We start from the raw sequence: 22980 nt of genomic DNA, 5'->3' as shown, positions 1-22980 counted from the left end.
CCACCTGTCAGACTCTCAATGACCCTCCACTCCTGTCCCCCATCCATGCTTTGCTGCCTCAGTTGGCTTTTCTAATGACAAGATCTCAGGGTTTTTTCCCATTGCAGATTCTCTAATTCCTGGCATTGTTTCTTTTATATTTCACACACAAGCGAGATCATGTGAGTGACAGACTTTTCCTTTCTGACTCACTTTACCAAGCATGATACCCTCCAATTCCAACCAGGTTGCAGCAAACCAGAGGATGTCATCCTGCCTTCTTTCCCAACTGTCCCTCCCTATTCATATAGCACACCTTTGTGCTGGCAACCCTGAAGTGTTAGACATTGTTAGTAACGGACACACAGTGCTGAACACAAAACAGTTGTGTTGTCTGTTCTCGTGCGTTTAACATTCTGGTTGGCGTTAGACAGTGACAAGAGTCACTTGTCACTTGGGGGAGTCACTGGTGTGACTACACACGCAGCAAGATGAGGGAGTGAGGGCTCCAATATAGGATGCTCGGGAAGGCCTCTAAAAAGATCACATGGAACCTGTCTGACCATCTGTACTCCTCCTCTCCTTCAGAGTTGGAGTTGCCTCTCCAGACAGTCTCCAACTCTAAAGGTAAGTGTGTGCTTCTCATGTCAGAATGCTATCCCTAGCACCCCTGGGAGTGACCCCCGAGCCCCACTGGGAGCAGGTCCCGAACACCACCAGGTGTGTTCCCCAGAACAAGCAAACAGACATCTGTGATTAATATCTCCCTTCCTTTGACTTCCCCTCAGCTCATCACTGCTCAAGCTTCTTCACCCTTGGAAGTTAAAGATTAAAACACGATCTGATCTCTAATGACAGTCTCCCGGAGACTAAGGGGTCTGCCTTTGATGCCTGTGGTTCGCGCTCAGTGCAGGGGTGGAGAGGCAGCAGGAGACAAGGGTTTCTACTCTGAACTGGAAGTGAGGCAGTCTTCAAGTCTGTAGTCTTCTCCCTGTTGTGGGGCTGCATCTGTCTCAGCGCACCCAGAGCCCAGGAGGACCGCTGGGGTTTCAACCTCCACTCACATGTAGCCTTCGTTCTTCCTGCTGCAGAGCCAGGAGCAAGCGCTCTGTAGGCACTGTGGGTGAGAACAGAGGAGGAGGAAGGGGTGAGCGCTGTTTCTCCAGAGCGACGCTGTGGGAGGGATGCTCCTCTCTCTTCTCAGCTGGGGCAGTATCCATCTTTCCTTTGCCACAAGTCATGGCTGAGGTGACCATGGCTAGTTTCCTGTTTGTGGCTCAGAACCTCCCTATAAACCAAGGTGAGACCAGACCCTGAGTGGGTCTTTCTGACACTGGCATTCTGAACAACAGCATCTTCCACAAAGGGGACTGAGACCGGAGACAAATCCAGTCTCTCTGTGCTCAAGGTATTCACTTTTTCCCTTGAAACAGAACAAAACACAACAGTTTGTTCGTACAATCAAAACTCAACAGGAACCAAGTACTGACTGCATGCTCAGCCCTGGTGTGTACAGAAGAGAGACAGAAATAAAAAACATTGTCCCGATCCTATAATCTCTGTGAAGGGGAAGATATTCAATAACTACAGGACACTCACTCTTCACCGGAAATGATTGTGAGTGCTTTAGCCTCTCCATTTTTTTCGTCTTTCCAGCCATCTATAGGGGAAGTGATTATTATTCCAACTTTGCAAGTGAGCAAGTCTGGGCTCTATGAGATGTTCATGAATGGAAAAATGTGCATGAACAGGAAATTATGGATAAAAAGACACCCACCATGCCTCCCAACCCCTCCTCCCACACACACACCACCACCCTGCTGCCCCAGGAAAGTAGGAAAGACCTTGAAAAGTTAACTGCTGGTTTGTTCTCTGAATCTTATCATTGTTCTTTGCTGAACATTTGGGCCTTTTGGGATCAGCCTTACACAGCGGGTGGAGGAAAGGGGTTTTCTTCAGAGCAGAGACAGTCAGGCAGTTTGGCATTTTGATATTCAAAACTACATGGTTATGAGGTAACTTGGGACATAGAATAGGCAAGTTGGAGCCAGTTTTCCTGTCCCTGGGAAGGAGTAAGTGACACAGGCCAGGGAGAGGCATGCAGCGACAGACATTCCAGGGGTGACACACTTAACCCCACTCCCTATATGAGCTCGATGTCCAGCAAGTTCTGAGACTCACTCTGCTGGTGTGTGGTCTGAGCATATCTGTGATGCCCTGGTGAGTTGGGAATGTAAACCAAGTGGACCTGGGAAGGGGCATCCTCAGATGGGCTCTTCCAGAAGAATGGAGCAATCAGGAGTCTCTGGGCCTCTCCAAGGAGAAGGAAAATGCATCTGGGTGCTGGTGGAGTGGGGGTAGAGGGTGCCTTGGGACCAGGAGGGGGGTCTTGGGCTACCTCAAAGAGAGAGTGGGGCAGAGATCAGATTGGGGATAATCTCTGTCTGCTTCATTTTCTTTCTTCTTTTGGGGGTAAGTGGGGGAAGCTTGTTCTTTCCCAACAGTGTTCAGGGGCTACTCCTGGAGGTGCCCAGAGGACCATGTGCTGTGTTGGGGACTAAACTTGGGTGGCTGCATGTAAGGCAGAAGCCTTAACCCCTGGACTGTCTCTCTGGTCTCTTCTGCTTCATTTTCTCCTGCATCCCATGGACTTGGGTAAGAGAATGGGTGAGACAAGAATGTTGTTATCTGAAGGACTCTCTTGCAGAGCTGCCAGGTTTCAAGCCTTGCTCAGCCTCTTACTTGGTCCTTGGGGAAGTCTTTCCTCTTGCCTGGATCTCCTACCCAACAGGGGGACTGTAAACTAGATCTGAACTAGATCCAAGAGTGCATGGGAAGTTTCGTCTAGCACAGTACGTGGGCTCCCAAGGATTCACTCTAGGATTATCAGGGGCTGCTGCTCAGCCTTTGCCGCAGATGTGAAGGCTGCATGAAGACCACCCCTCCCACCCGAGCCCTGAGTCTCACACCCTTAAAAGGCGAGGACTCCAGACCAGGCTGAGATCAAGTTCCCACACCACACAGCTGTGGCCTGGAACAGAAATTAATCTGATTGTTTTTGTTTTGTTTTGTTTGTGGTCCCAGGGATGGAACCCCAGTCTCATGCATGCCAGGCACGCACTTAGCTACTGAGCAACATCCCCAGCTTGCTAAGAGCTGTTCTAAAAAGTTGCTTCCTTGGCTTTGGGAATTTTTTGTGAACTGGCATTCCTGTTAGGGCAGAGAACCAGCCTGTGAAGTATAGGTTCCTCCAAGACTCTCACTAGCATTTCCAATGAAACAGCTCTCTCCTGATACACTCTCCAACCGCATACTGTCTCACTCTCTTTATTGCTTCTTCTGCTGAGCCCTCCGGGGAAGTCGTATGTGAGGGCTGCTTTCAGAACTCACCTCTGAGGCATAGAAAAACCATTCAAAAAGTGAAAGTAACTACCTTTCTTTGCCTCCCATCCCCCTCTCACAAGAACCTTGAGCCTTCCTGAAGAAATTTAGAACTAAGAGTTCATTTCTTATTAAAATAGCTTCCAGAGAAATTGTACAGTGGGCATAGCGCTTGCCTTGCATGAGGTAGACCTGGGTTCAATTCCAAGAACCCCATATTTTTCCCTGAGTACCACCAAGAATGATTTCTGAGTGCAGAGGCAAGAATAAGCCCTGATCACTGCCTCATGTGGTCCCCCAAACCAAATCAAACCAAACAAAAGATAGGTTGTCTTGAATATGAATGATACACTGTCCCTTGAAGTTGTTTTATGTTTTCTTGTTTTTTTAATGGTTAGAAGGGGTCAGAAAGATGGCTCGATGGGTTAAGCACACACTTCACATGCTGGAGTCTTAGGTTCCACCTCTGGCACCACATGGCTCTGAGCACTGCCAGGAATAGCCCTGAATATCAAACCAGGAGCACTTCCTGAGTACCGCTGCTGTGGTTCCCATAAGAATAAAGTAAAATCCTGCATGCAGTGCTGGGAAGAGAGCTCAAGTGGTAGACAGCACATGCCTAGAACACCCGAGGTCCCAAGTTTGATATCTGGCACCACACACTCCCTCCCCCACCCCCAGTATTCCTGAAAGTGGTCCTGGGTCCATGAACTTCCACTTTGCGTGGCATTTACATATGAAAAAAAGGTCCAGATTTACCTGGCTTCTAGCTTATCTGAATGCCAACAGGGGAGACCCCCCAACTCTGCCTCACTGATGAGTCTCCTTGGCTCTGCTCACCCCAGTCCCTCCTCCGAGCCAGGGGGTTCCTTCAGGAATGCAGGGTTGCGACACTTCCTTAGCCTGTGAGGCTCTCAGTTCGTTCCATGGGCAGGCTGAATAACTTGAGTTTTGGGGGGCATTAAGTAGGGGTGAGAAAGTCAATGCCCCCTCTCACAGGTCATTTGTTCTAGTCCACAGTGACCAGATGATACTCTGGGGCAGCCAGTTCCATGCTGGGACATGTTTGGGACCCAGATGCAGAGGGGGAGATTTGGCAAGTCTCCAGACAGAAGTGCGTTGACAGTGCCATCCTGTGTGGGGATGGCCACCACCTTGCGTGGCTCTTGAGACAGCAGGGTGGGGAATGTCTAACCCCGGCCCACAAGTGCCTGAACCCAGGCCCATGTGGGGGCAAGAGCCGTGGCACCATCCTGGCATCCCTCATGGTGGGGACAGCAGCTTAGGGTAGTGGGGGCAGTGGGGTCTCACAAGGGAGGTTGGGGAGACCCTGCCCCAGCAGGAAGTGGAACTCCAGGTGAACTGGGACTCTGAGGTCCCCAGAATCTGCTCCATTGTTCCCTTAGACTTCACACAGAGTACTTGTACCAAGAGGGAAGCATTAGTAATTTCAAAATGGTTAGTGGCAGCACCAAGTCCCTTCTGAATGCAGGTGTGTGTGTACATAGAGACGCTGACAGGAACCAACTAGCCTTGCTCCTGCTCTCTCTGCTGGTGGGTAACTTGTAGCCCAGACCAGTGGCCTGCTTTCAAGACCTGGGGCTGGCCTAGCAGGGCTTTCAGATCTCTTGATGTTCTGCTGGTTTTGACTTCTTGGTTCTAGTCATAAGGCTATAGCAATATTCAAGCACTTCAAGTGCTTTATTAAATGAGAACTGTTAGGGTTGGAGATATAGTACAGTCGGTAGGGAGCTTGCCTTGTATGTGGCTGATCTGCATTCAATCCCTGGTACGCCTTATGGTTTCCAAGCTCTTACAGGAGTGATCCTTGAGCACTAGAGCAAGTAGTAAGATCTGAGCACTATTGGATATGGCCTTCTCCCCAACCCCAAAGAAAAAATAATTGAAAACCCCCCAATGAGAGCTGATATTTTATTTTTGGTTTGTTCGTTTTTTGCTTTTTAACTTTTTGGGTCACATCTGGTTCTCAGTGTTACTCTTGGTTCTGCACTCAGGAGTTACTTCTGGCAGTGCTCAGGGGACTATATGGGATACCGGGGATGGAACCCAGATTGACCTCATGCAAGGCAACTGCTCTACCCACTGTACTATCACTCTGTCCCCGAGAACTGATATTTTAAAAAAGGGAATGTCTTCGTTCTTAACTTTGACTCTGCCCCTCCATGGAAAGAAATCATTCAGGGTAATTGGAATATCAGTCCTACCTCTGATGCTGCTTAGTTGGAAGGATGCTTGACCACGCAAGGTGAACTCACTAATACAGTAATTACACATCTGCTCTACCATTCACAGAGCACATGCTTTTCCAGTGGCCGTGGCTTTCCATGGAGCTGGTCACATGCTTGTGCCCATCTCCTGAGCACAAGTGGATGAACAGCTGGCCAGACCTCCCTCCAAGCAGTTCCCATCATAGTCACTTATTAATGCATTGCTCTAAAACTGAGCGGCTTAAAACAACAAACCATTATTATCACTTGTTGTCTGAGGGTCAGGAAATCCAGGAGCAGCTTAGCTTGGGAGATTCGGGTGCAGGATCTGTCAGGAGGTTGCAGATGTTGGCACAACTGTCCCACCTGAGGCCTGGCTGGGGCTGAAGGGACAGAGGATTGGCACTTAAAGTCATTCTCTTACATTCAATGTCAGGAGGTTTTTGACTTCTGGTTTCTCACCAGAGGACAGCCCCCCCCCTTGGCTTCTTAGTGTCTTCATGATTGCTCATCAGTTTTCCAAGTGATCAGCTTGGCCCATGCATCACAACCCATTCCAGGCAATATTTTGTAATATTCTCCAGAAGAGAAAGATACTCTATCTTAGCAGAGCCTGTTAAAATTCAGTTTTATTATTGTGAACTTACTATTCAACTTCATAACTTATTACTGGCAAAGGTAGGGATGTTTATAGTTGTCAAATTGGTTTTGTTCTGTGTGTGTGTGTGTATGTGTTGTGTGTGTGTGTGTGTTTTGTTTTTGCTTTTGTTTTTGGGCACATCTGGTGATGCTCAGGGATTACTCCTAGATCTGTTAGCAGGAATTATTCACGGTGGTACTCAGGGGACCATATAAAATGCTGGGGATCAAACCCAGATCGGCTGCATGCCAGGAAAATACCCTACCTGCTGTACTATTGCTCTGGCCTAAACTGGGAAAACCTTTATCACATATGCTTTATAAAGGCATCCACTGCATGGGGCCAGATAATATAGCTGGGAGGGTGCTTACCTCGAACATGGCCAACCCAAGTTCAATCCCCACCACCACATATAGTTCCCAAAGCCCTGACTAGAAGTAAGTTTTAAGCACAGCTGGGTGTGGCCCAAAACCAAACAAACAGAAAGCCATCCAGGACATTTCAAGAGTTCCTGTGCAATGAACTGATGAGACCCCTGACCTAAGGCCATGGAGGAGGGGGTCTGTGTAAGGGGCTGGTTCAGCCTCCCTGTTACTTCCCTCAGCAGCAGTCAGGGGTGCAGCAGGGATCACGATACAGAGTTGGGGCTCAGGAACTAGGAGTCCAGGCGCTGACACCACCTTTTACTTCCCTCTCTGTCCTCATGCAACATCAGGGGTCTCCCATCCTTGACATCAGTTCCCTACTTCTCCAATAGACCCTCCAGAGTGTCTGAGATGGCAGGAAAACAAGGCACCCTTGATTTTGCATTTGGGGCATAAATGCCAAGAAGTGTTACCACTAGGTCATAAGGTAGTTCTATTCTACACTACTGAGTTGGCGGGGATTGAGGGGAGAGAGGAGGTCTTGAAAGTCCACTGAGGCATCTCCTGATCTTGTGGGGGCACAAGGGTGCAGGCAACTGGCACCCCAGCCTGTCAACTGGATGGGTGTAGCTCTCAGTCTGCCCAGTTGGCAGTGGTGGCCCTGCATGCCTCCACGACTCTTGCTGAAGGGCTGTCTGGGAGAAGTCTGTGGAAACATAAATGTCGTTCGGGGCCTCACAGAAATGGCCACAAGGGAGCATTGGACAAAGCCATGGGGGGTGTTGATTGGTGGCACAAAGCCCTCGGAGACGGGCTGTTCTCCTGGGGAAATTTTCTGGAGGCTTTGAAGTGCCGCCAAGAGAAGGGAGGTGGCCCTGTCCTGGGGGTGCATTCACTTGTAATTTACTCCTCCACGTGGGTCTGGAGTGCCCGTTTCATACAAACATCCCTGCCTCACCCGGGATGCAGGAGACGCAAGGGACAGGCCCGTGAGGGGAGGCGGGTGCATTAAGAAGGTCCCAGGGAGTGTGCGGCTCAGAGACACGACTGCGTCCCCCAAGTTTCTCTCCCTGAAGCATAAATATTTCCCACTAAGATCACAGACTCCCTCATCATAAAATCAATGAAACCACAAGAGAAAATGAGCTCCTGCTTGACTGCCCCCGAGATATCTCACACAGGACTGTTTTGCCTTTGGCAAAAGAAACTGGGGCTGGGACTGGGGGTTTGAGATCCGGGCTCCGCAGTGGGGAGCGGGAGGCTGGAGGCATGCTGGCTGGGGATGAGTGTCCATTTGACTTGCTGCAATGCTGATATGTGACCTCTGTCTCTGCAGCCCCAGGACACGCATTCCTGGAGTCAGACATGCACCCCAGCTCCAGTTCCCAGTATGATTGGCTGGGGGGTGTCTTTGGGTTCAGGAGAATCTTTCCATCCTAGTTTCCTTGGCAAATCAAAGATGGATCTTAATGTCACATCTGCATGCAAATAGACAGGTGTCAAGAATAAGAACTAGGTGCCAGAGCGATAGGAAGGCTGGTATTGCATGTGGCCCACCCTATTTGATCCCCACATCCCATAGAATCACCTGTGCACCTCCAGGAGTGATTCCTGAGTGCAGAACCAGAAGTAACTCCTGAGTACCGACAGGAATGACCCCACAATAAACAAACAAAAAGAATAAGGCCTTGTCTTTCCATGCCAAAACTCTTGCTATATGACAGGTTCCATGACTAAAAGGGGACAAGAACTGATTCCTGCGGAGGGTCCTGTCAGGACTCCTGGTCCTCTAAGTGCAGACTGCAGAGACAGGGCAGGGCGGAAGTCACTTGCCTTGCATTGCAGCTGAGCCTTGTTCCCAGAACCACATATGGTCCCGTGCACCACCAAGAGTGATTCCTGAGCACAGATCCAGGAGTAAACCCTGAGCACCACAGGGTGGGCCCAAGAACACCAAAACCATACCCTCACCCTGGGAGAAAGGGGTGGGGGGTTCAAAGGGGCTGAGCCCACATGAGGCGCTTTGGCTTTCAGCAGTGTTAAAGGGGAAGTGGGTCTTATTCAGGGGGGCTACCTAATGCCACATAGGGCCTGACCCTCCCCAGCTCCCACAGCGATGGTCAGTTTCCACAAGATGCTGCCCAGGGCAGGGCAGAAACTTACATGTGAGAAGATGGAGGGAGAAATGCTTCCTTTTCCAATCTTTCCCAATGTGGGACTGAAAGAACTCCCTTTTGTTGACCCCTTCATAATCCGGGATAAGGGATGCTGAAAGGCTGAAGCGTTGGCCCTTTCTCTCCATCTGCAGCCAGGAAGCCAGTTTTAACATGCTCGCAGGAGAGAGTCCATCCCATTGAAGGGGAATGGATGTTAGGTATTAAAAAAAAGCATCTATCCAGTAGCCTCTGCCTGTCCAAGTACTCTGTAGCCACCTGTGTAGCTCAATATACATTTCTAAAAACACCCATTTGATCACTGTCACTGTCACTGTTCTTCCATTGTTCATCGATTTGCTCCAGTGGGCCCAGTAACATCTCTATTGTGAGACTTGTTACTGTGTTTGGCATATCGAATATGTCACAGGTAGCTTGCCAGGCTTTGCCGTGCAGGCAAGATACTCTTGGTAGCTTGCTAGGCTCTCCAAAAGGGGCAGAGGAATCGAAACTGGGTGGGCCGATTTGATAAAAAAAAAATGGTATGAGACCAGTACCCAAGGACGAGTCAGGAAGATTGGTCCGTGGTTGGAAGTCTGCCTCAAGTGCTGAGGGAGAAGGCAGTTGGGAGATTGAAGGAACCATAATGGCAATGATGGTTGGAAATGATCATTCTGGATAAGAACTGTGTGCTGAAAGTAGGTAAAGGAACAAACATGATAACCTTGCAATCTCTGTATGGCAAACCATAATGCCCAAAAGGGGAGAGAGAGGGAGGGGGAGGAAGGGAGGGAGAGAGAGATGGAGAGAGAGGGAGAGAGAGGGGAGAGGGGGGAGAGAGGGAGGGAGGGAGTGAGAGAGAGAAGGAGGGAAGGAGGGAGGGAGGAAGGAGAGAGAAAAGTAACGGCCTCTATGGGGGATGTGGCAGAAAAAAAACTAGGAACATGCACCCAGGTGGGAAATGTACACTGAGGGACAGGTATTGGAATATTATATGACTGAAACCCAATCCTGAACAGCTTTGTAACTGTATCTCATAGTGATTCGATTAAAAAAAAAAAAAGCATTCTTGGGTCCTAGGAGATTGTTCAAGTGGTGGAGCACATTCCTAGCATATGCAAAGGCCTGAGTTCAATCCTCAGCATTGCATGCCCCCCAGGTATTGCTGGTATGGCTCTGGTGGCCCTTGAGAGTCACCAGGGTCATACCAGTTGCTATAGTTGCTATAAAGAGAAATAAATACTCTCAATATAAGTGTTGCTCACATCTTCCCAAAGAGCTAAGGCAAAATTTTATCCTGTTTGGTGTGCTGGTGGTCCATATATGATCTTACTGGTCCCATGTGGTCCAGAGATTTAAGGAGAACCTTAATTCCTACTGATGCACTCCGTAAACAGGAATGGAGAGAGAGTGGGCTAAGTAGCTGTTGTTCAAACCCTTGCTGGGTGAAGGAAAGAAGAATCAGCCACTCCTCCTGGCCATGTTACATCCTCCTAGCACTCAGGGGCGTCCTGCTCTGTGTGGACAGGCAAGAAGGCCACATTTCTCCAGCACTGCCCCTTAAAGGCTCCCCATTGCCCTCTGTCCTTTGCCCTCTGTGAATGCTGTGGGTCCCCTTGGGGATGTCTCTCTGTGGATGGTCCTGCAGGTTCCATGTGCCCTGTGGCTGGCTTGGGGGGGTGGGGCGAGGTCTCTGTGGTGGCATTTCTTCAGTGCCTCTTCCTGAAATTTGACTTGGATGGTCACTGCAGACCACTTGGGGACCAGGTTTTGAGGTTTTCTATTTTGCCAAAAAAAGAAAAAGTCTGTAAAGTGGCTGACTCAGTTGTCTTTGCTTCTGGCCTACAGCATGGAGAGCAGGAAAGCAGAGCTAGAGTCACGGCACCACCGCCAGAATCCCCAGGAACCACTGCCTGAAACAGCCCCGAGCTCTGCCCAGTCCCTTGGCCCTCAGCTCATGTTACTGTCTTGGCCTTGACTGAGCATAATTTGAAACAACAGGTCTGGTGCGGTTGACTCACAAGACTCCCTCTTCCTCACTGTAACATCAGAAATCGCAGGCAGTAGTGACATGTGCTGACAGCATACTGTGAACAGACATTATTCCAAAGGGGTTGTGTGTTGGCTCCCTGATCCCCAGAGCAACCCTCAGAGACAAGAATTGTTACCAACTTGATCCAAAGCAATTGTGAAACAGATCTTAGAGCCATATATAGAGGGTAGGTGATTTGCCTTGCACATGGCTGACCCAGATCCAACCCCTGGCATGCCATTTGGTCCCCTGTGCACTGCCCAGAGTAATTCCTGAGTGCAGAACTTCTTAGTATCACCAAATGTGGTCTTATGACTACCCAAAAAATGATAATTAAAAATAATAATCAGGGGCTGGAGCGGTAGCACAGCAGGTAGGGTGTTTGCCTTGCATGCGGCCGACCTGGGTTGGATTCCCAGCATCCCATATGGTCCCCTGAGCACCGCCAAGAATGATTCCTGAGTGCAGAGCCAGGAATAACCCCTGTGCATTGCCGGGTGTGACCCAAAAAGCAAATAAAATAAAATAAAAATATAAAAATAATAATCATTTTTTTTTAAATTCTAAGTTCACGTCAGATGAGTAATGTGCCAAGTATGTAACAAGATTTAAGAGAGGCATGTGTCACACAAACCATCATGTCACCCAATCATCATGTTTATGAACCAGAAAAAGATCCTAAAAATTTTTTTGAAACAAAGAAATTGTGGAGCATAAATTTGCTCCTTAGTGGCAGAGAAGGGATTCAAATCCCTAGGCCCTCAAGTCCTAGGGGACTCTAACCTCTGCTCTGTGAGACTCAGGGCTGTGTCCTGCCCTCACCTCTGTTGTGTGCTCTCTGATCTCCCTCTGCTCTGTCCTGCTCTCACCTCTGCTCTGTCCTTTCACCTCTGCTCCAAGCTTCTCGGGGCTACACACTGCTGTATCTACCCAATGGGAGCACTGACTCCTTTGTTAAGGTGTAACTAGAGGTGCTTTTGCAGGATCTCTCCCAGCTCTCGTCTTATTTCTTGTGCTTCCACCTACCTTCTGCTGCCTTTGAGGGTAAAGAATAGTCTTTACCTCAACTCCCAGACAATTGAAACTATAGACTGTTAGCAAAAAGGGCAGCACTTTGCAAATGTGTATTTTCTTCCTGCTCTTGTCTTCAGAGCAGTCAAGTTTTTTTTTCTACCTATCTTTTATTTATTTATTTATTTATTTTTATTAGTGAAACTCCATGTGGTACAGTTGTTGACCCTAAAAATTTTTGTGCTTGGGTTTCAGTTATACAATGATTGAGTACCCATCCCTCTACCGGTGCCCATTCCCACCTCCAATGATCCCAGCATCCCTCCCACCTGCCCCCACTCCCCATCCCACCCCACCCCTGTAGCAGGGCATTCCCTTTTGTTCTCTCTCTCCTTTTGGGTGCTGTGGTTTACAAAAGAGGCATTGAGTGGCTATCATGTTCGGTCTATAGTCTATTTTCAGCATGCATCTCTCATCCTGGGAGGGTCCTCCCAACACCCTTTACTTGGTGCTCCCCTCTCTGTCTGAGCTGCCTTCTCCCTCAGCATGTGCGGCTGGCCTCCAAGCCATGGAGTGAACCTCCTGGTACTTATCTCGGCTATTCTTGGGTGTTAGTCTCCCAATTTGTTACTTTATATTCCCCAGATGAATGCAATCTTTCTGTCTGTCCCTCTCTTTCTGACTCATTTCGCTTAGCATGATACTTTCCATGTAGTACCACTTGTCTGTAAATTTCATGACTTCATCTTTTCTAACAGCTACATAGTACTCCATTGTGTAGATGTACCAAAGTTTCTTTAACCCAAGTCATCTGTTCTTGGGAACTCGGTTTTTTCCCCAGATTTTGGCTATTGTGAATAGTGCAGCAATGAACATACAAGTGCAAATGTCATTTCAACTGTACTTTTTTGCCTCACCGGGATATATTCCCAGTAGTATTATTGCTGGGTCAAATGGGAGCTCAATTTCTAGTTTTTTGAGAATCGTCCATACTGTTTTCCAAAAGGGCTGAACCAGTCGGCATTCCCACCAGCAGTGAAGGAGAGTCCCTTTGTTAGAGCAGTCAAGTTTCATCTAATCCCTCTTTCTTGGAATATGTTACGAAGGAAGTATAAACACACTCTGAATTAAAAAAAAAAACTTGTACCACAACTTAAAATAATACATTTTCTCCTCCCCTTCCCTTTTCTGCCGTTGCTCTGATGACGTGGGTCACACACACACACAGACACACACACACACACACACACACACATACACACATGATGCTTGCTGGGGGCTGCACACTGTGGTAATAGTGTGTGTGTGTGTGTGTGTGTGTGTGTGTGTGTGTGTGAAGAGGAGTTCCATCATTTATTCAGGAGGTTCTTGCACATCCTGGAGGTAGTCCTCACCAGGAGACACTTGGTTACAGTGCTCACACATCTAAAGTGCTCACAGGAAGCTGCAGGCTCTTTTTTGTGGTGCTCACACACTATGGCAGTGCCAGGGGAGGTCTTAGAGAGAAGAACTGTCAGGACGACAGTCTCTGTGGGTGGAAGCAGGGTTCAGACTTGTAGTTTTAAGTTCACAAAGCAGGTGCTTTTGCCACTGAGCCATCCTGTACCCACTACAGTATCTTTTAACATCAAAGCCACATGTTTGCCTTGTTCTAGGATCTATTTTATTTTATTTGCTTTTGCTTTGTTTTGCTTTGGACCACACCCAATAGTGCTCAGGACTTTCTCCTGGCTCTGTGTTCATTACTCCTGGCAATGGAGTGCCAGGGGTTGAACCCAAGTTGGTCACACACAAGGCAAGTGCTCTGCCCACTGTGCTATCTCCCCAGCCTGTGGAACTCATGGTTTAACAAGCAATAGTTTAACCAGATGTTTCCCACAACACGTGAAGAGTTTCTAAATTCTCCTATCAGTTCTTCCCTTTAACCCAACCCAATATCTCTGCTTAGCCTTGCAATATTCCACTTCTTATATTAGCTTCCTTGTCAGTTAGGAGTCTTTGGTCACCACTTACACTAAACAAAGCAGAAAAGAAATCTACTGGAAGGCTACTGGGGTGACAGGCAACTGGTGGGAGACCGGAGCTCTTTGTTGGGAAAACCAGGTCTATGCTGATCGGAGTGGATTGGGTTGCAGCCAACCTCTGCTTCCTGTTCCAAGTTCCAATCTTCAGAGAGAATATCAGATTGGCCATATCTGGGTTTCACACCTTCTCCCTAGCCGGGTTAGGTGGAACCTACCAGAGTACACTAGTTGAAGGAGAGGTAATTCCAGTCAAGTAGAATGTTGCTGGGATAGGCGGATGCTGTCCAGTGAAGAGCTAAGGATCTCCCCTTACATCTAGTTAGACTGTTTGTATGGCCAATCTAAAGGAACTGTAGTTCTTATGCCAGCTTTGTCTTAATTGATGTTAGTTTTATTTTATTTTGTTTGTCCTCTTCTGCTTGTCAGAAGTACCACCGAAAGTTGGCTACTCACTGGTGTGTCCATTCTATTGTGTCTTCCTCTTAACAGAAACATTTTGTTTTTTTTCTAAGATTTATTTGTGTCAAAGAAGCCAATATGCAGTCAGCACCTGACTCTGTTGTGAGAAGCTAGCAATTCACTTTGTTACTTGTTCCTTCCTTTCACAGAACACCTAAGGAACCTTTATTGAACAGTTTCATAGTTCTGGATCCTAAGGAGGAGCGAAGAAGAATCAAACCAGAGGGTCTTGATTTCTATCCCAGTAGACAGAAACTTAACAACCATGTGATGATGGAGTAGGTGGCCTCAGTCAGACGCACTCAGACGCAGAAGAGTGCCCCGCGAAGTTGAGATCCTGGCCATGTCACCTTCCGCGAGTTTTTCAAACTAAAACTCAGTTTTCCCATCTTGAAAGGGAATAATGATAGTTCCCAATTAAGGGACTGTTATTCTTCTAAAATTCATCAATAGGTTCAATGTGATCTCAGAATCCTGTTCTGAGAGATGGTATGGGGGGTCAGGCACTTATCTACATACCTGGTTTGATCCCCAGCATCATATAAGGTCTCCTGAGCCTGCCAGAAGGGTCCCTGAGAACCAGAAGTAAGCCCTGAACACTACAGGGTGTGCCTCTCCCCACCAAGAAAAAAGAGAGAGAGAGAAAATAAATGATATATGAAAATGCAAAAAGGTCAAGATAATGTTGAAATTGGACAGAGCTGAAAGGATCACAATTTCATGTAACATGCCTTTTATTGTAAAGCTAGAATAATTAAGACAGCGTCATAGTTTGACCCCAGGATAGACAAACAGACTAGAGAACAGAGAGTCTAGAAATTGGCTGGCCACTTGTTTTTAACATAAATAAAATTGCAGAGATATAAAAAAGATTCATTTTTCATAACAATATTTGTATTTTGGTGTCTTGCTTATTACATTTAGTATGCTTCAAGGTTCATTTGTACCATAGTGTATGTCAAATTTTCATTCTTTTTTGAAAGCTGAATACTATTCGATTGCATGTACAGACCACCTTTCATTTGTTTTTTTTATCTGTAGATGAACATTTGGGTTATTGCCACCTTTTGGCTACCCTCACGCAGGCTCTGTTAATTGGCTGTGACCGAGTCTCCATGATGGCTATGAGTCTTGAAGAGACGGAGAGATCTGGTACCCCTCCTCACACGAGACGGTCTAGTGGGAAGGTGAAGTCTCTGAACCAGAAATCAGATGCTCAGCTGGCACCCAATCTGTGCTTAGATTGGGACTTCCCAGATGCCAGACTATGGCAACTCATTCCTGTCTCTTACAAGTTGCCCAGTCTTGGTCTGTTACAAAAGTCTGAGCCAACTAAGACAGTGAGCGTATTGTTGCTTCAATAATATTGTTGCTTTGTGCTTTGGAGGGAGGGCTCTGGGTGGTGTTCAGGGACCACCAGTGCCACACCTTGCAGTGCTGTAGGGGACGGGGGCGGGGGCGGGGGGAATGAGGTGGAGCCTGCACTGTATCGATGGGCTTCAGGGCTTCACACCTTAGGCATCAGAATAAAATTTAGAGCCTGTGACTCAGCAGTATAGTACATACCTCACATAAACCTAGGGTGACCCCCCCAACTGTTACTGTCACTGTCCTCCTGTTGTTCATCAATTTGCTCGAGCGGGCCCAGTAACATCTCCATTGTGAGACTTGTTACTGTGTTTGGCATATCGAATACGTTACGAGTAGCTTGCCAGGCTTTGATGTGTGGGCGAGATACTCTCGGTAGCTTGCCAGGCTCTCCGAGAGGGAACCTCCAACATCAAAAATAAATAAATATAACTCAACTTTCACTGTGATAAAAGGATCCTCTGACACCAACCTCTTTCCACTCCTCACCTCCTCAGTGACTTTGCTTCAGGCTTCATTCTCTATTCATACTTTTGGATGCTCTTGGTTGTTCTGGAGACTCTGTATCAGCTGTTCTCTTTCCACAAGGACAGCCTTCTTTCCTTTCCCTGGAAGATCCTTTCAGACCCAAGGTCTGAATGAGCAGACCCCATTACCTTGGGGACACCTTCCTTGATCCTTCTTGTCCAACACAAACTCCCGTCCCATTGGGCCAGTCTCCTGATTTCCACATCACTCACCTCCACACCCAGCCTCACGCCATTCCATCATTGAGCTCTTCCTCACTAGGTCATTATCTCCGGACAGCAGAGGCTGTGTTTTCGCCCTCGCTGCGGTTTCCACTGTGACTTCTCTGTGTCCAGACAGGTTGAAATACAGCCCAAGGCCTGTCATCTTGGGGACTCTGGGTCTCTGCTTCCTTACTCACTCAACAGATTAGAATTTTTATCTGTAGCACTTGGCACATGAAAGGAGCCCAGCAAGGTATGTGAGTGTATTCACGCCGCTGGGCAGAGTTCCTGGGAATGGGAACGGCTCGGCAGGGGAGGAAGGATGACTCACTTCAGTCAATCTTGGGTCCTGCCCTCCCTTCCCAGGATGGAGTGCCCAGGTTCCTCTCTTAGACCGTTATGCTTACCCATCCTGAGGAATTCAGTCTCTCTCAGGAGCAAGTATTTCCAGATCCTGTCCCATTTTTACCAGGCTTGTGCATTCTCGCTCTCTCTCCCACACCTTCTCTTTTTAACATTAGACTCTACATTTTCCTGGCTGTGGAAGTGTTAATGAGGGGTCTCTGGGAAGAATTTAAAGGATCGTGTATTTATTCTGCATGTCTAATATCTCATATTCTTCTCTAAGCTCCTTGAAGCTCTGAAATTCACCAGGCAGTGACGTTTGCCTCTCAGATGGTCCCTCTCTTCCAGCTGAACCGATTCTTTTTGTACATTTAGTAGAAATGTTTCTACAGGCTGTTGTGCTTTGACTGGGTTTTTAGAAATGAGAAAGTTATGTCGCTCCATATCCCCGGGGTCTAGGACAGAGTTGGGAATGGCCTCCAAGACCCACATGCTCTTCCCTGTTTTTTTTTTCTCTTGCAAGCAATCAGTTATCAGGACAAATAAGCAGGCTGTGGACAGTGGGTCTGAGACAGTTGTTGGCCTGACATGCCCCTCCGACTCAGGGGAGAGGACTCAGGTACTAGAGCCAACTTCCCTGGCTCTCACACATGACTAAGAACGTTTGTAGCCCCGATGACCAGCCTTTTACAAACCCTGAGCATAGCCATGTCCTTTCCTTCTCTTGAGGGACACAGTTGTCATGCAGGGAGACCAGTTTGGCCCCAGCTTGGACTGCAAAACTGGAACAACCCATCTTCCTGATGTGGCACTGACACTGATTCAGGATACAGTGTCCTGAGTTCCAGATTGGCCTTCTCTCCTCTCAGGATCGTTCCTTCCTGTGGTGAGCATTGGTCAAGCCAGGAGATGGGTTAAGAATGCAGGTAAAGTTTTCTTTTTCACGAGGCTTGGAACTGGAAGCTCACTGAGGGATGCCAGCTCTGGGCACAATATCTAGCATCAACCCTTATATTTGTTACAAAATTCTGTTTAATGTGTAAAACTTCCCTGACAAATGACTCTCTCATTCTCTAATTGAACATAGTACTAGCTTTGGGAGAGGGAGGGTTTTGGGCCACACACTGCAGTGCTCTGGAACTACTCCAGGCTTGATGCTCAGGGATCATTCCTGGTGGTGCTTGGGGGACTGTATCCAGTGACAGGAACTGAGTATGAGTTGGTTGTGTAGAAGCCAAGCACCTCAACCTCTGCAGTATCTCTCTGGCCCATAGGAGCTAGGAGTTATATAGTAACTATATAACTATAGCCATATAGTTAAATAGTTGTATTGCCAAAGGAAGCAAAATGATATTTCTGTAATATTCCAGAACTCTGCCAATTATAAAAAATATAATTTAGACAGGAACCATTGGACTCATGCATACAAAAACAGAGGAAAACCCAGGCAGTAGAGGGTTAACTTTTGGGGGATTTGTACTCTAAAGGTATTGCCATACCACAGTTGTGGTTGTGTTGTGACTTTGAGGTTTTTTTTTTATTCCTTCCACCATGCCACCAAAACATTCTAGTACTTTAAAACGCTGTAGAGTTATTGGGCCGGAGCGATAGCACAGCGGGTAGGCGTTTGCCTTGCATGCGTCCGACCTGGGTTTGATCCCCGGCATCCCACATGGTCCCCCAAGCACCGCCAGGAGTAATTCCTGAGTGCAGAGCCAGAAATAACCCCTGAGCATCGCTGAGTGTGACCCCAAAAGCAAAAAAATAAAAAAATAAAATGCTGTAGAGTTATGGAGATAGTTCAATGGGCTGGAACGAGTGTTTTGCATGCAGGATTCCCAGGTTTGATCCCTAGCACCTCACAACATAGTTTCCTGAGCACCACAAGGAGTGACTCCTGAGCACTGCCAGACCCCAGAGCATACATAAGCATTGAGCAGAGACTACTTTACACCACCTGATGTGGTCCAGAAACAACACACAAGACAGAAGAAGACAAATAAAAATTGCTGCAAGGCATTATACTATTGGGATACCTACTTATTCCCCAAAGATCCATCTATGAAGGTTGCCAGGTAAAACACAGGACAGGACACTCAGTTAAATTTGAATTTAAGACAAATGGAAGAGAAATTGTAAGCCTATTTCATGCAACAATAGTGTGTCAGAACTTTAAATTTGATTGCGAGGATTCTATTTCTTTTTTTTAATTTTTATTAGCGAAACACTATGAGGTACAGTTGTAGACTTACAAATTTTTGTGCTTGGGTTTCAATCATACAATGATCGAGTGCCCATCCCTCCACCTTCCCTTGGAAATCACCCCCTTGTGATATTGCGGTGACCGGGTTCCTCTTCAACGCTAAAGTTTTGTCATGTGCGCCCTCTAGTGGTTACAGAGCCAGAGTGAACCAAGCATCTAGAAACGTTACCGCAAGGGTTAGTAGGAAAGAAACAGCTTTGATTGAACTTTTAAAAATTATTTTTAAAATACTTATTTTTATCTGTGAGAAGACAAAGAGCTTATAGAGACAAAGAGTGTATAGTGAATATCCATAACCCCTTTAAAGTCCTCCAGTGTTGAGAATCCTCACCAGGCGGAGATCCTGCCCTCCGCCCCATTAACACAGTAATGCTAATACCTCCATGATGGGACCGTGGTGGTTCCCAGCAAGGCACATGAGGGCGTGTCGTGGATGTTTTGAGCAATTGCTTTTCAATAAGCACATGAAAGCTATATATATCAAATACAATAAATATAAATAAAACTCAGCTGGACCTATAGGGAGGCAGAAACAAATATTTTCTGTCTTATTTTGCAGAAGAGCCTTGGAGTTAAAGTATCTTGAGGTATTGGCACCATCTAATGGGATCACTTGGGGTGTCTTAAAAATATCAATGCCAGGGCCAGGGATGTGGCTCAGGAGAACAGTTGCTCTGCAAGTGTGGGCCCTGAGTTCAATCCCTGGCAATGCAAAACCACGAAACAAAAAAATCAGAGCCAGGTAGTCCTTCCTTCTCCTCTGTCCTCTCCCTCCTGCCTCATTCCTTTTTCTTCTGCTTAAATATAGTAAGGCTTATGTGTTTAAAAGGTATTATTTCTATGGGTCTGGAGCAATACTTCAGTGGGGAGGGCGTTTGCCTGTATGCCGTCAACCAGGTTTTGATACCCAGCATCTGATTTGGTTCCCTGCTCACTGCCAGGAATAATTCCAGAGTGCAGAACCAGGAATGACCCCCGAGCATTGCCAGGTATGGCTCCCCTGAACCTCAAAGAAAAATAAAAGGTGTTATTTCCAAATGTGCGTTATACCACACTGAACATTTAATAAGAAGCAAACACTGAAGTCAGATTTCACATCGAAGTTTGAGCTAGTTAGGGAATGAAACCTCATCCCAGAATATCCATGATGGTCAATAGTTTCTTTTTTAAATTTTGCTTTATTTTCCTAGCAAAGGTAAATGACAGAGTTACATCCTGATGCCCCATTCTATTTCTGTGGTCTGTGATTTTTCCCTCCGCCTCCAACCCGTAACATATTCATTATGGAAGGGTAGAGAAACCTCACCTACAGTGGGGTCTGGATCAAAGCCCAGATTTAGATTGTTCTTTCAATAGGTAAAGGTAAAGGTAAAGGCCCTCCCGTTGATCATCGATTTGCTCGAGCAGGCCCAGTAACGTCTCCATTGGAGACTTTGTTGTTACTGTGTCTGGCATATCAAATACTCTCGGTAGCTTGCCGGGCTCTCCGAGAGGGGCGGAGGAATCGAACTTGGGTGGGCCATGTTGGCCGCTTGTAAGGCGAATGCCCTACCCGCTGTGCTATAGCACAGCGGGTAGGGTGTCTGTCTTGCACGCGGCCAACATGGCCAACCGGAGTTCGATCTTTCAATAGGGTGTAGAATAAACTGAGGTAATGGAAATTTGTTTACAAATACCCTCCAAATTGATAAACTGGCTCTGTAATTCTAGACATCACTATAATCATGAAAAAGATCATATTTGTAGTTCATATCTGTAGTTCACTATAATCATGAAAAAGATCATATCTGTAGCCAGAAGGTCTATCCAGATTCTTTATCAATCTGTCTTTTTCATCTTATAGCAACTTTGAGATCAGGTACTCTAGCCCCTTAACACACATGGGAAACTGAGGCTCAGGGTTTCCTGAGGTGACACAGTACCAGAGAGGCTGGGAGGTTGTTCCCTTCATTTTTTGGGTGCTGAATTTCTGCCAATTCTACATTGCATAGCTCTGGAAATTTCTGTCCCCTCATGTGCAGAATGGCCAGCACTCTGCCAAGGCCCTTCACTGCCAATGACACTCAGTTTCTCCATCATAGCTGCTGAGTACTCTGAGGCCCTTGAACCAGATTTTAAAAGAAATATTCATTTCCTTCTGGTTCAATCAAGAAATAAAAAATTCTATGTAAAAATATTTTTAATGGTACTTCCAGTTGAGGGGATGAGTCACCCCAGGAACCTTCTTGGAGTTTTGGTGAAGTCATTAACAGGCCTAAGAATCTATGGGGACCTCCTTGGAAGGAGAAAGAAGAAAACCAACAACTTTTTTTGAAGGAAGTGGTAGAGGCATACTAACTAAATTTCAGAATCAGTTTATTCACCCATCAAGGACCTCCATGCTGAAATGTCACCTCCTCAGGGAACCCCTCCAGGATCTTCCTCTGCCCCGGGCCCCATGAGCAGCTGCCTCCAGCCTACACTACCTCCTGCACATTCCCTGCTCTCATTCCCAGAAAAAGCTCGTGTTCCATGCCTTCTCTCTTCCATCTCTGATAGAGGGCCCAGTCTTGGGTCAATAGAAAGTCACCATTTAATGTTTTTAATTTAATCTCATTGCAGTTGAGGTAACAGAGTTGTAATTGCACTAACGTTTCTGCTCTCGATGTAAAATGTTGGAAGACAAGACTTCAAAACGTTTTCAACAAATGCTTCCGTTTGAAATAGTTTGACTTATGTGGAAACATCACAAGGGTCATGTGCAGTTCCATTATCCCCTGGCTCCCCCCTCATGTCCTGGGGTCTATATGGTCTAGCTGAGGGCCCAGCATTGTGACCTCACTGCTGTCCAGACTCAACTCTCAACTGTGACGCCCCAGTCCCTCCCAATGGCCCCTTCTGGCTCTAGGACCCTTCCAGATCCCATAGCATGCACATTTCCTCTCTTGGTTTCCTGAGCTGTTCTTGTTCAGATCACTGGGGCAGTTTGGGTTTGGTTTGGGGGCCACACCTAGCAGTGCTCAGGGCACAATCCTCCTCAGGGATAATTCCTGGTAGTGCTCAGGAGACCATAAGTGGTGCCTGGGGTCGAACAGGCTCAGGCTGACCTGGGCATTTTTGAGGAGTTCTGTCGTATTCTTTGGAGAACTCCTTCAGTTGAGGAGTTGATGTTTTTCCCACAGTTAGATGAGGGTCATGAGTTTTGGGGCAAGGGCCACAGAGGTGAGTAAAGGCTTCATTTTTAAGTTGCTGTGAGGAACCTGGGATGAAGAAGTAAGAGCAAAACAGCCGGGGTTATTCAGAGAACTTTAGCTTTGAGGCCTTCAAAGGGCCAAAGTGGGACTGGTCTCTTGTCTTTTCTCCAGAGTCACTGATTTGCTGTGAAGGAAAGAACTTTTCCCTGATGCAGTGAAGGCAGCAGTGGCATTTGCCCTGTGGCCAGGCAGGGTGAGCCTGGGAGCCTCAAACCCTTTCTCAGCCCTCTAGAATCAGAAAGCTGGACCTGAGCATCTCCCGGGCCTCATCACCCCTCAATCAGCCTGTGCTCTCAGCCACGACCCCCAAGCGGGTTCCAAAGTCTTCCCCATCCAACCCAGGCAACATCTGCCCGCACAGAATCTGCCAACCCCTCTCCCACTTCCCAACCCTGCCTTCCACAGAAACTTATGAAAGAAAACCACAGTCCATGGAGTTGGAGCAGTAGCACAGCAGGGAGGCTGTCTGCCTTGCATGTGGCCAACCTAGATTCCATCCCCAACCCCCCATATGGTCCCTGGAACCTGCCAGGAGTAATCCTTGAGTGCAGAGCCAGGAGTAAGCCCTGAGCACAGAGTGGGGTCTGGCCCAAGTCTCCCCGAACACCCACTCTGACCCCCCCGAAAGAGAAAATTAACACAGGAAACCAAGTCCAGGCCTGGCTTGTGTGCTGTCCACTTCAAGAAACCCAGTGAGGCTTCCTAGGCAGAGCCTGGGTGCCCCTGCCCCCGCACCCCTGTCTCCTGCTGACACAGCACCAGGCCTGA

The 22980-nt window shown here is 47.4% G+C and overlaps 1 protein-coding gene and 1 non-coding gene across 2 annotated transcripts in view; both read right to left on the bottom strand.

The window, feature by feature from the left end:
- The window catches only part of HEATR6 (HEAT repeat containing 6), an 86801-nt gene that overhangs the window by 4339 nt on the left and 59482 nt on the right, over window positions 1-22980 (bottom strand). The window lies entirely within an intron of this gene.
- Window positions 11351-11455, bottom strand: LOC130036377 (small nucleolar RNA U13). The gene has a single exon (XR_008794408.1). It is a non-coding gene; the product is annotated as a small nucleolar RNA U13 (small nucleolar RNA).

This window comes from Sorex fumeus, unplaced genomic scaffold (assembly GCF_029834395.1).
Source record: "Sorex fumeus unplaced genomic scaffold, SorFum_2.1 ptg000063l, whole genome shotgun sequence".
Lineage (NCBI taxonomy): Eukaryota > Metazoa > Chordata > Mammalia > Eulipotyphla > Soricidae > Sorex > Sorex fumeus.
The sequence above is the reverse complement of the archived record's forward strand: the minus strand, read 5'-3'. Positions and strand labels throughout refer to the sequence as shown.